This window comes from Ochotona curzoniae, unplaced genomic scaffold (assembly GCF_017591425.1).
Source record: "Ochotona curzoniae isolate NIBS_2020 unplaced genomic scaffold, NIBS_Ocur_1.0 contig_4365, whole genome shotgun sequence".
Lineage (NCBI taxonomy): Eukaryota > Metazoa > Chordata > Mammalia > Lagomorpha > Ochotonidae > Ochotona > Ochotona curzoniae.
In genome coordinates, this window is record NW_024466251.1 from 1 (window position 1) to 9,160 (window position 9,160).

General features: G+C 48.3%; 1 pseudogene; it reads left to right on the forward strand.

Annotated features, from left to right (window-relative positions):
* Nucleotides 1–116: 116 nt before the first annotated feature.
* On the forward strand, nt 117–1,164 carry LOC121160155 (annotated as a pseudogene).
* Nucleotides 1,165–9,160: the final 7,996 nt, after the last annotated feature.

Sequence of the window (9,160 nt, forward strand, 5' to 3'; positions counted from 1 at the left end):
ACAGAAGATCTTCCTTCCTCTCTGTCTCTCCTCTTCTCTGTATATCTGACTTTCCAATAAAAATAACTAAATCTTTAAAACAGACAAAAAACAGAACATTTGCCATCCACATACAGTCTATAGGATGTGCTTATTCAGGATCCCAGGTTACGTCTCATCTTTGAATTCCTTTCCATGGATCTTAAGAAATACCTGGACTCAATTCCTCCTGGTCTGTTTTATGGATTCCTCACTTGTTACAAGTGACTTGTATCAGATCCTACAGGGGATTGTGTTTTGTCACTCTTCTTAGACAAGTTCTTCATAGAGAGTTTTTTTTTTTTTTTTAAGATTTATTTATTTATTGGAAAGTCAGATATACAGAGAGCAGGAGAGACAGAGAGGAAGATCTTCCATCTGATGATTCACTCCCCAAGTGAGCGCAATGGCCGGTTCTGCGCCGATCTGAAGCCAGGATCCAGGAACCTCTTTTAGGTCTCCCACACGGGTGCAGGGTCCCAAGGCTTTGGGCCATCCTTGACTGCTTTCCCAGGCCACAAGCAGGGAGCTGGATGGGAAGTGGAGCAGCCGGGATTAGAACCGGCGCCCATATGGGATCCCAGTGCATTCAAGGTGAGGACTTTAGCCGCTAGGCCATGCTGCCGGGCCCTTCATAGAGAGTGAAAACCTTAAAACTGATTGATTTTTACAAAGGAATGAATTAGTAAGTTGCTTTATTTTGGCCTTGCCAGGGCTATTAGAATACCAGAATGTAGGCTCCTGAGGGAGTAACTCTTTGGTGTAGGTCTCCAAAAGTATTGCTGGGATCAGCTTGTTATTCAACTCCAGTTGACACTGGGAGTATAGGCACCCTAGTTGCAGAAGTAACAACCAGGTAGCCATGTTTCCATGGAGGCTCAAAAATCGATCGGTTCTTCAGGATTTTCAGTGCCTAAGGCACTCGCAATAATGAAGTATCGTCAGAAGTGCAGACCAAGAATACATTTCCTAAGCAGAAACCAGGAATTAGCATCCCATGTCAAGAATTTGGATGAAGATGGCTTGAATTTTTCTCTTGAAAATGTTAGTCCATGACTTGCCAAACGGATTTCTGGGAAAATGGTACCAAATCATCCTTATCATCCATATTTTGGTGATTTGGGCAATCAGATTACGAAGATGTAGTTCTCTGACAAGGTTCTGTTTGTTACATTAAGAATTAACAGTTGTGTGCCTGGCATGGTAACCTAGTGGGTAAAGCCCTCACCTTGCAAGTACCAGGATCCCATATGGGCACTGGTTTGTGTCTCAGATGTTACACTTCCCGGCTAGCACCCTGCTTGTGGCCTGAGAAAGCAGTGGTGGACGGCATAAAGCCTTGGGACCCTGCACCGGGTGGGAGACCCAGAAGAGGCTCCTGGCTCTTGGCTTTGGATCAGCTCAGTTTCAGTCATTGTGGTCACATGGGGAGTGAACCAGTAGATGAAAGATTTTTCTCTCTGTCTCTTCTTCTCTCTAATTTTTTCCAATAAAAATAAATAAATCTTTTAGTGTCAACTATTTTTGCCCTATGTTTTCTTTGTTGTAAAATCTAAGTTGTTCTTTATTTCTAATTTCAAAACTGTAACTTAAAAATGTAAATATTGTTTAAATGAATTTAATAATTCTATAAAAAGAAAAATATCTCATCTACTGGTTCACTCTCTAAATTGCCACAATGGTCAGAGCTGAGCTGATACAAAGCCAGGAACCAGGAGCTTCCTCCAGGTTGCCTACACAGGTGCAGGGTCTTAACGCTTTTGGGCCATCCTCCAGTGCTTTCCCACGTCATAAGCAGGGACCTGGATGGGAAGTGGAGGAGCCGGGATACGAACTGGTGCATACACGGGATACGAACTGGTGCATACATGGGATACTGGCACTTGGAGGTAGAGGATTAGCCAATTGAGCCATTGTGCCAGCCCCAAGGAGGTGACATTTAGAAAGCAGCCAGACACTTGCTGGAAACCAGAGTCACCAGTCTTTCAGAGTCCTTATGATTAGCCCGCCTTATCACACCCTGCTTTCTCCTACTTGTCAGACCATGTCATCCATGTCTGTATCACCAAGACCCTCAGATCTAGTCTGGTCAAACTAGAGCCCCCAGCAGCCAGGAAACAGAGGAACACGGCCTGGAGGTCAGCACCGTGGGAGGCTAAGAGAACCTGTGTGAGGGGTTGCAGAAACCCCAGGATCTGTGGAAGCCTCACTTCTGGGTCACCCTTTTTTGGGGTCACCCTTTGATCCCACACACCTGGGTGCTTGCTGGGTGTTCTGCATTTGTGGGGTCTTGGGAGCTTGGGGTGCAGAGCTCTCTACATAGGGCTGGATATAGTCACCCTTGTCCTCGTCCTCCACTTCCCATGCTTTTCCTGGCCCTCTTTGACACCAGCAGGCAGAGAGATTGGCCCAGGGCAGTGGTTCTCCAAGTGTGGTCCCAGGACAAGCAGTATCGGGGTCCCTCGTCCCGCGAGCAAGACCCCGATAAGGTAGAGTCTTTGAAAAGTTTATTGGATAAGACTTCAAGCGTTGTGGCAAAGTGAAAGCAGTTACAGCACTTGTAAGATTTATTACAGCAAAGCAAAAGCAGCCTAGCATTAGCTAGCAATAGCCTTGAAGCGATAGCTCTAGCTCTAGCAGTGTGCCTAGTGGAATCTCCTCTTAACTATTTTTTACCCAGACCTTTTTACATTACATAAACCAATCCATACACAGCTCCTCACATCATGTGATAAGCACACCAATCATGACTTAGGTCACGTAGCTTCCCTGCGTGCTCGGCCCGATCCTCAGTAACTTCCCAAAACCTGTTTACCACCTTTGTGCCAGGAAGCAATGGTCAACAAGCGCCATCTTTGAGGCGCGGCTCCGCTCTCCACAAAGCAGCATGGGCATTACCTGAGTGCTTGTGAAAAATGCAATTTTCAAACCCTACCTGGATTTACCAGATTAGCAATTCTGCATTTAAAAAAAATATTTGATTTATTTGAAAGTCTGAGTGACAGAGTTAGGGAGAGATAAAGCTTCAATCCACTGGTTCTTTCCCTAGATGGCCACAAAAGCCCAGGCTGGTTCATGCTGAAGCAAGGCTCTCAGAACTTCATCCTTGTCTCCCACATGGGTGCAACGGCCCAAGCACTGGGCCAACTTCCAGTGATTTCCCTGGTGCATTTTAGGAGAGCAAGATTAGAAGTGGTGCAGCTATCCATTGATGTGTGTGCTTTGACTGGTACAGCTGGCAGACTGAACACCCGTGCTAGCTGGCACACAGGAGTCAAGTCTGAGGTCACCTCAGGCAAGGGTTCTTGGGGGATTCCCCATCTAGACGGATGGGCTCAAATCCTGGTCACAGGAAAAAACACAGTGCATGTGGTCCAACCTTAGAGTGTACATACTGGGATTGTGTCTTTTCAGTTGCTGATGCCTGTGCAATGGGCAGCATGTACAGATACACACGGTGGGGACGTGAAAGCCAGCTCATCTAAGCCAGCAGGAAATGTCAACTACCTTGTCAGAAGATGGAAAGCAGAACAGGTTGGATCATTCTCCTGGCCAAGCTTTGTAACAAGTGTCTAGGTCTGTGGCTCCACTGAGGTGGACTTTGTCAACTGACAGACCTTGGACAGATTTTCTCAACCTTAGAGCAATGAAACCAGCAACTTCTCAGAACTGTTAAAACTACTCAAGTAACACCCTCAGAATATTCTCCACTTTGGGGTCTCTAAGCTGTCATCAGTGACCATCCCCCACCACAAGTGTTGATGCAGTGTGACAGTAAGGAATGGCTCTCTCACCTTCCAGCTGTGGACACAGGAGAATAAAAACATTTGTCTACCTACCTTCCTCTGTCCTTTGACCTTTCCCACCCTAATCAGAGGATTACATGGGTGTGCATATAGATATTTAAAAATATTTATTTTTATTGCGAAGCAGATTTTTAAAAATCTGCAGCACCTATGTGGGATTCTGGTGCTTGCAAGAGGAGGATTTAGTTAATTGGGTCATCATGCCATGCCCAACTATGTAAACACTATTAAAAATACCTTGCCTTGAGGAAAGCTTAGAAATAGGAAATGGGCAGGGGGATGCACTTATAACTCACTGGGTGGGACACGAAGATTGGTTGCTCCTCACTAGGGTATTGAGGATTTCTCTGCACACCCCTCCTAGGACCATTCACCTAAACTGTTGACATATGTCTTGTTACAATTATAGAGCTAGACTACCCGAAAAACAGCCAGGTTCTGCAAAATCAGGCTTCAACACTATGAACTGCTAAATACTAAAATTAAAATAGACATGAGACAGCTGAATAGTAATCTATAGCCATTTTAAGGTGTATAGAACCCAGCTGTATATAAACTAATAATTGTAATGTCAATGTAGAAGTCATAGGATGTGGTTCAGAACTTGCACTCTTTTTTTTTGTTGTTGTTGTTGTTTTCTCTCTCTCTCTTTGAACATGCTGGTTACACAATATCATATCAACTAATTCTGGTACGTTATAAATTGTTACTGATGTAATGTCGGGGCTTTCAATTGATTGGGATGATACTCTTTCGGCTGTACCTTCAGACCAGAGACTGTCTCCCCATGAAACTGTTGAACTTATCTGCACAATAAGATGCTGGACTCTATGCTTTGTAGATGCTTGCAAGGAAAAAAAATCTCAACTGAATTTGATCTGTGGTGATGCGACAAGATGGAAGAATCCACCATGGGGGGGAGGGGAAGTGGGTTTTGGGGAGGGGAAGGGGGAATCCCAGTACCTGTAAAACTGTGTCTCATGATGCAATGTAAAAAAAAAAAAAAAAACCATGCCTTGCACACACTGGGATCCCATATGGCCCCGGTTCTCCCGGCAGTTCCACTTCCCATCCCCAACTGAGTGCAATGGCCAGTGCTGCGCTGATCCAAAGCCAGGAGCCAGGAACTTCCTCCAGGTCTCCCACATGGGTGCAGGGTTCCAAGGCCTTGGCAGTCCTCAACTGCCCTCCCAGGCCACAAGCAGAGAGTTGGATGGGAACTGAAGCTGCTGGAATTAGAACCGGTGCCCATATGGGATCTCTGCGCATTCAAGGTGAGGACTTTAGCCTCCAGGCCACTATGCCGGGCCCAAAAACTTTGCATTTTAACAAGTTCTATTGAATTTTGTCTTTCAAGTTCCTCTCTCAGTCAGACCCCAATGATCGCCAGCTGTGACTTCTGATTAATCAGATGTCAGACGTTCTCTCACCAGGAACAAACTGACTCTTCAGTCTGAATTCTGGTTTAGGGAAAGGATTCAGATGCTAGGATCTGAGCAATGTTCTTTTGTCCCAGTGCCTCGTGGGCTCCACCTCACCTCCAGCATGAAGCTCTGTGACTCCTTGGTCAGAGCTGATGGTCTGTATATACAAGTACAGGGAAACCTGCACCTCCCCCTGCCCGCTTATCATCCCCTTACTGAGTTCACCCTGAGCAAGACCGGGTTGATCTTGGGAACACGGGATTTGGTTCATTTTATCTCAGCTCCAGCACTTTCTAGAGGAGTTTGGCTAATGTTTACCAAAATGATGGGATTGCCTGGGATTGCTCAGTAGGCAAGGAAGTAGGATGGGAAAGCAATTGAAGCCAAAACGGATTGGAGATCTTGCCAATCCCTGGTTGGCCTCAGGGTCCACCGGAGTCCCTTTTGGAAGCTACCCTTCCCAGAACCCCTTTGCAGAAGTACCTTCCAGGTCAACCAGACCCAACCCCCACATGGCTTCCTGTTTGGGTTTAAATGCTCAGTGGCAGCTCTAATGTCAGTGGAAGGTGGGAGCTACCCCATTGGATGTCACTCAGAGTGCAGGGATGGCTCTACAGCTAATGCTTTCATGTTTCCATCCCCGAGGAGAAGCCTGCTCACAAGGAAAGCATAGTTTTAGCATGTGCAGTAGCAAAGCTACAGCTGGTTCTAGGAGTACTGGGTCCTGTGGCTGCAGGAAGGAGCTGGCTCCTACCACAGTCCCTCTTCTGTGTGCACTGTGGTGCCAGCAGCCATGGAGAGGCTTGACCCTGCAATCGCTCTTCCCATTTTTCAGGGGCCTCTGCAGTGTCAGCCTCAGGCCCGTGTGGGTTCAGTAACAGGCTGGGAGTCCTTTCAGTATTTCTGGAGGACCTGAACCAGGCATGAGGGATCTCCAAAACTCAGACTTGCAAACGGAGAAAATGAGCGAACTCACCCAGCTGCCTCCTGTGTATATGGGGTTGGGGGTGGTGAGATGGTTAATGTTGTGTGACAGCTGGTCTTCTGCTAGCTGTCATGTTCTTTAAGATTCATTTTTTTTTTTAAATTTGAAAAGAATATATATGTGGTGAACTGTCCCTGGGCCTGCCTGGGCTCCGGGGGCTGCTCCCTTTGGGGTAAGTATACCGAGGGGGGAGGTCTCCATGACTGGGCAGGTGGGGCCCACCCACCACCCTCATTGGGCGGTGAATGGGACTGGGGAGGGGTGTAACCTTGGGCCTGGGAGGTTAAACTTCCAGCAGCCTCCTGGCTGCTGGTGGGTCTCAGGACGGGGCGTCTCATGCCTGGATCCCAGACACTAGCCAATACGTGCATGTGATGAGCTGTCCCCGGGCGATCAGTACTCCTTTTAGCGCCAGGCTCCACCTGCTGGCCGCCCGGACTGGACCTCCGGGGTTTTGGCCTTTGAATCATTGCTTAGGTGGATCCAGGTTGAACCCACTGTGTTTCTGGGATGTGAATCTATCCTAAAGATTTCCAATGACAGTAACTCTTCCTTTGAAGAACTTGTAATCACTGAACAATGCTGACCACCAAATACCAGTCCATGCAAAACCAATGACTCAGGGCTTGTCCAGCAGAATCATATCCTATTACCTGACATGATGAGGGATCAGGAGAATGGTCACTTTGGTCAGGATCATTACATTAAGTAGCACTTGAGAGCCATATCCAGGGTTAGATTCTTTGGGGGCTGTGGGGGCCAAACCCTGTGGAAATTCTAGCCCCACTGATTAGCTCAAGAGTTAGGGTGGTGATGGAATAAGCTCGGGGTGACCAAAGAGCCTGCCATCAATCACAGGTAAAGGAACCCACAGTAGTCTGGACTGGTCTAGGCAGCAGCACCCAAATGTGCATCCTAAATTGGGTCTGGGGTGGGCCGGGCTGCAATGTTCACCAGCTCATACAAGGCCAAATGGAAGGCCAGACTGTACCAGAACCTGGCCTAAACTGAATGACATGTATGAGAACTGGGTCTGGGAGTGGATCAAGTGGAGGAACTTGGGAAACTCCCCTGGCAAGTCATAGCTCCTGCTGGTGAACATGTGGTCCAGACCTGAGGGTTGGACAAGCTGGGCAAAGTAGCTCCAAGAGCTGGCTAATGTATGGGTTCGTAATGGAACGGGGTGTACCAGGCAGGACTGAGTGAGTCTTAGCCCGCTAACGAAACTGGAAACTAGGATGGAGCACAGGTCATGCTGAGCCAGGCTCCTACACTTACTGGTCTGCATAAGTCAGAGACACTAAGCCACAGTGTCTAAGGCAGACGCCGGGACAAGTGAGGGGCTGAGTCAGAGCAACCACTGGCATGCATGTGATCCATGGTTGGGAACAGGCCTGGTTGGGGAGCTAAGGGAACAACCCTAGCTGGGTTGAGGTTCCCACCAAGGGGTGAGTGGGCTGGAATGAGGGCTGCATTCTGATTGGGAAACAGTTGAAATCTCCCTTGGCACAAGTGTGGACTGGGAATGGATGCACCGAGTTGGGCCAAACTCCAACACCCTCTGGTGTCCTGGAGGACCAGGGTAGATGTAGGATGGTCTAGGCTAGGTTTCAACCCCCTACTGAGCCATGTGTGAGCCATATGTGGGTATGGACAAACTATGGCTGGGCTGGAACATCCAACAGCAAGAACCAGTTTGGGTTGAAAGCCAGTCAGGAAAAGCCACTGTTCCTGCCAGGACAAGAGGTGAACTGAGTAGGGCTGGCTCATGGACCCCCTGGTATGCGCGAAATCTGGCACTGGGAGAGGTTCTGATGGAGGAGCCTGGGCAACTCCTCTGGCAGGACTCAGACCCGGCAGGTAAGCGCAAGAAGTATGAATGGGAACAGCCCAGAGTAGGCCACAAGAAGTTTCCCACTGGTATATATTTGGCATGGGTCGGGGCAGACCACGCTGAATCAGTTCACATCATCCACTGGCAAATTCAAGCTCCAGAACGGAGTGTGGGTCGAGCCATTTCAGTCACAATAAAAACTAGTGCACAATACAGAATGCCAAGGTGAGGTTGCCTGTATCGGATATGACTGCAGTGCCTGTCTAGTACACGTGAGAACCAGGAAGGGAGGGGGCAGAGCCAGCAGGGGGAATAGGGGTGGTTCCCTTTCTGGACAGCTACTCCCACTGGAAAGCATGAGGTGGGATGAGGGCAGACCAGACTAAGCAGGGCTATAACACCTGTGCGTCTCATGTGAGCTAGAACAGGGAAAAGCCAGGCTGGGCTGATTATTCCTACTGGTGCAAGCATAAATTAGAGTGGGTGAGGGTTGTTTAGGCTTAGCTGTAGCATCAGCTGGCAGAGACTGGCACTGGGGTCTAATTCTGTCAATTTAAACTCCAGAACTACCAGGAGAGTGCACAATCTGGGAATGGGAGTGTCCTAGTAGGAAAATAATGGGCTCCTCCCTCTTGGGTTACCACTACCACAGGAGGGCATGAAGACTGTTGGGGCACTGACCATTTCCTGCCCTGTGATTGGCCCTTTGCCCTGATTGGTGTGCCTTGGGTATCTTTAAGCTGATTGGACAGGTTTGACAGTTAAGCGGGGGGGGGGCTTGGCGGGGGAGGGGCTGGAGTGTAACAGTCATAATGGTCATAATGGTCATAACGGACATAACAGACACAATGGAAGATCGGAATAAAGTGCCTTGGAGACTCTCTCTCAAGTGTTGGGTGATTTCTTCCGTGGGATGGGAGGACCCCCGATATCTGGTGCCATGACTCGGATAGAAGATAATTGGTGCTGTGACTGGGATAGAAGATAACTGGCGCTGTGACTCGGATAGAAGTCAGCTGGTGAACGCCAGGAAGGTAAGCTGAGCAGATCGCTCAGGGAGCTGCTTACAGCGGGAATTAGTTTACAACTGAGT